This window comes from Echinops telfairi, unplaced genomic scaffold (assembly GCF_000313985.2).
Source record: "Echinops telfairi isolate 266 unplaced genomic scaffold, ASM31398v2 ScPeMD7_57;HRSCAF=196, whole genome shotgun sequence".
NCBI lineage: Eukaryota > Metazoa > Chordata > Mammalia > Afrosoricida > Tenrecidae > Echinops > Echinops telfairi.
Window position 1 is genome coordinate 53,256 of NW_022103955.1, and position 4,895 is coordinate 58,150.

Sequence of the window (4,895 nt, forward strand, 5' to 3'; positions counted from 1 at the left end):
TCTGCCTAGGGAAACTCTGAAGGCCCAGGTGGGGGAGCTCCCACCCGAATTTATAGGCCTAGAAAGCAGCTGGGGAATTCAAGCTGGTCCTCTTCAACACACCAAGCAGCAGGGGGTTCTCCCCTACAGAAAGTGGGGGCATCCCCAGCCTAAATCCTGAGGTCTTACAAGTGACTGGAGAAACACCTGGCCACCACTAGTGGGGCTCCACGCTACTGCAGGAACACCCACCCAATCTCCAAGGTGATCTATCTGTCTACAGTAATCCCCCTACCAGCTACAGAGCTCTACACCAAGGTGGGTATACCCACACACCCTCCTCAGCACTCCAGTCACAGAGGAAAATATCACAGGCCAGTCGAGGTGCTCCAAGAACCGTGAAAGCTACTTAGAGATCAAGCCAGGGAAGCAAGGCCCTCGTGGGCCCACAACAACCTGACCAGTGTCACATGAGAGGAATATCCAACACACATTCCAAGTAGCGGAATACTGGATGGCCAGGACAAGAGTGAAACCACAGGAAGATATAACGACAGCCGGACACCTCAGTACAGCTACCGACAGGTAGTTCATAGAAGATCTCATATGAATCCCCCAAGAGAAAGCCCAGGGCTCTTTGACTCAGGAAGATGGCTCCAGGCTCCTCTAAAACAACACGTAAACAGCAACCAGTTCTAACAGCTTCAACGAGAAAGCAGGAGAAACAGAAGACAATGCTGGAAGAAGTCATTGACCTAACGATGGGCATAGAAGAAGCAGATATTGATCTGCCACAAAAAGAAATTTTCAAAATGCTGCTTGATGTCATAAAGGATATGAGGGAAGCAATGCAGAAAAAAGATGAGATGATAGAGGAGATAAAGGCAATGCACCAAAGGGAAATACAAGAGTTAAGGGATGAAATAACAAAATCCAGTGACAAATGGACAGATCTTGTCAATAGGCTTGAGGAGGCAGAGACACGCACCAGTGACGTAGAAGATAACCAAACAGATCTCAGCAAAGGGGAAAAGCAGTCAAATAAGACAATCAAATTAGTTGAAGAAAACTTGAGAGCCATGTCTAATGCTATGAAAAGAAACAATATTAGAATAATTGGACTACTGGAACAAGACACAACAAAGAAATCAACAGCAAAAATAGCAAGGGAATTCTTAGAGGAAATCTTCCCCAGCTTAATAAAGGAAAATCAGGCAACCATTCAAGAGGCTGAAAAACACCAGCCAGACTGAATCCCAAGGAGAAGTCACTAAGACACATAATTGTCAAATTATCCAACTTTGAGGAAAAGGAGAAGATCATAAAAGCAGCTAGGGAAAATCAAACTGTCATGTATAAAGGGTCCCCAATAAGAGTAGGTTCAGACCTATCAGCAGAAACGATGGAGAAGAGGAGGGAATGGAGTAACTTATTCCAAAAATTGAAGGAAAACAATGCAAACCCTAGAATACTTTACCCAGCCAAGTTATCTATTAATATAGATGAGGAAGTAAGAGTTTTCCCAGAGAAGTACAACCTCAAAGAATACACAAAAATAAACTCAGCCCTACAAAAGATCCTTGATGGTCCAGTATGGGCAGAAGATAATCATTCACTGAGGGCAAATAAGAGACCATTACATAGAACAACTCCACCCATCGGACAACAAATAGGAAACATTCCCCAGGATAGCATCAACTCAATAGTGGAAATAAGGCAAACATAAACTACACACAACACAAGCGGATAAGATAGGTAGATAGGAAAATACCCAACACGAAAAGCACAAGATGACATCACAGAGTCCACAGATAGATATAATAACACTGATAATCAATGGCCTGAACTCAGGCATTAAAAGGCAGAGCCTAACAGACTGGCTGAGGAAACATAACCCATCGATCTGCTATCTCCAGGAGACTCATCTCAAGCTTGCGGATAAAAACAATTTGAGAATTAAGGGATGGAGAAAAATATACCAAGCAAATGGTAATGAAAAAACCAAGCAGGGGTAGCGATCTTAATATCAGACCAAATTGACCTCAAGATATAGGCCATAACAAGAGACAAGGAGGGGTACTATATAATACTTACGGGAACAATAGACCAAGAACCAGTGAGCATAATCATATACGCACCTAACGAGAAACCAGCAAAATTAGTGAATCAAACACTCAAAAAGATGAAAAAAGACATCACAGGCTCAACAATTATAGCTGGTGATTTTAATACACCACTCTCTGAAAAAGACATCGTTGGGAAAGAAACTCAACAAAGAGGCTAGATATCTAAATAGCACACTTGGATGACTTGATTTGATAGATATCATCTGAGCGTTCCACCCACATGCAAAAAAATTCACATTTTTTTCAAGTCCAAATGGCACATATTCAAAAACAGACCACATGCTGGGACACAAGTCAAACTTGAGTAAATTCAAGCACATAGAGGTTATACAGACATCTCTCTCTGATTACTGTGCCATAAAGCTGGAAATTAACAGAAGGACAGTGAAGAAAACTAGGGCACACAATTGGAGGATGAACAATTTCGTATTGTTAAAGGAATGGATATTGACCTAGATCAGAGATGAAATCAGAAAAATTCTAGAAACCAATGAGAACAAAAATACGATGTACCAAACCCTGTGGGATACAGCAAAGGCATTTATCAGAGGAAGGTTGATAGCAATAAATTCACACATTAATAAAGAAGAGAGACTCGTGGATGATATGCTGGCACAAAACTTACCCCAATTAGAGCAGAGACAGCAGAACAACCCTACTAATAGTAAGAAGATAAATATAATAAAGATCAGAGCTGAGATACAGGGGAGGGAAAACAAGAAAACTATGGAAAAAATTAATGCTGCTAAAAGTTGGTTCTTTGAAAGAATTAACAGAATTGATAGACCTCTGTCAAACCTAACCAAAGAAAGGAAAGAACAAACGACGTTTGCAAAGATGAGGGATGAAACAGGAGACATTACAACGGACCTTAATGAAATTAAAAGTACAGAGTACTATTAATGTCTGTACTCTAATGAATTCAACAGTTTGGAAGACTTGTACAAATATTTGGAAACACAATCACTCCCTAGACTATCCCAGATGGATGTCAAGAACCTCAACAGACCCATATCAATGGAAGAAATAGACAAGGTAATCATCGGATTACCAACAAGAAAATCCCCGGGTCAGATGGATTCACAGGAGAATTCTACCAAGCATTCAGGGAAGAACTGACACCAATCCTATACAAATTCTTCCAGATCATAAAAAAGAAGGAAAACTCCCAAACTCTTTCTATGAAGCTAGGATAACTTTGATACCTAAAGTGGGCAAAGATGCCACAAGAATCGAGAACTATAGACCAATATCCCTAATGAACATTGATGCAAAACTCCTTAACAAAATACTGGCCAATAGAATACAAAAGCACATTAAAAAAACAATTCACCATGACCAAGTGAGATTCATACCAGGGATGCAGGGATGGTTTAACATACGAAAGACCATCAGCATTATTCACCACATTGGCAGAAAAAAAGATAAGAATCACATGATAACATCAATAGATGCAGTAAAAGCATTCGACAATATCCAACACGCATTCCTGTTTAAGACACTCAAGAAGATAGGAATAGAAGGAAAATTCCTCAATATTATACAAGCCATATATGAAAAACCAATAGCTAACGTGGTAGTTAACGGAGAAAAGACGAAAACAATTGCACTGAACAAGGGAACCAGACAAGGATGCCCCATTGTCCCTAGTCCTATTTAACATGGTACTGGAGGATCTAGCTAACAACATAAGACAAAGGAAAGATATTAAAGGTATTCAAATGGGGAAGGAAGAGGTGAAATTATCATTATTCTCAGATGATTTGATTCTGTATATTGAAGATCCTTTAAACTCCACAAGTGCAGTGTTGGAAGCAATAGAGGAATATGGCAGAGTGGCAGGGTACAAAATCAACAAACAGAAGTCTATTGGACTGCTCTACACATCAGACAAGATCACAGAGAGGCGATTAAAAAGGTAGTACCCTTTACAAGAGCCAAGCACAAACTGAAATACCTAGGGATATAACTGACTAAAAAATCGAAAGATCTGTCTGAGGAAAATTATAAAACACGACTTCAAGAAATCAAGAGTGAGCTCAACAATTGGAAGAATATCCCATGCTCGTTGATTGGCAGACTCAATATAGTAAAGATGTCAGTTCTGCCCAAGGCATTATATAAGTTCAATGCTATCCCAATACAAATACCACCATCCTTCTTCAAAGAATTAGAAAAACAGATTACCAACTTCATATGGAGGGGGAAGAAGTCCAGAATTAGCAGAAGGAGGACAAAGTGGGAGGGCTTGCTCTACCTGACTTTAGCACGTACTATACTGCCACAGTGTGGTATTGGCATAATGACAGACTCAGACCCATGGAAAAGAGCTGAAGAGGCAAAAATAAAAACAGCATACAGACAACTGATCTTTGATAAGGGCCCAAAAATATTAAATGGGAATCAGATGCCATCTTCAATAAATGGTGCTGGAAAAAATGGATATCTACCTGCAGAAAATTGAAGAAAGACCCTTACCTCAGTGCATGCACAAGAATAAATTCAAGGTGGATCACAGACCTCGAGATAAAACCCCCCAAAATTAGGGCCATAAATGAGGGAATTGGGATAAACCTGAGAACCTTGGCACAGGGAATACATAGGCTATCAGAAATAGGAAAGGATACAAACATAGAGGAGTCACAAATAGACAAGTGAGACATACTGAAGATAAGACACCTGTGTACATCGAAAGAATTCACCTAGAGTGTAATAAGAGAATCCACCAAATGGGAAAACATCTTTAGCAATGACACATCAGACAAAGGCCTTATTACTAAAATCTACAAT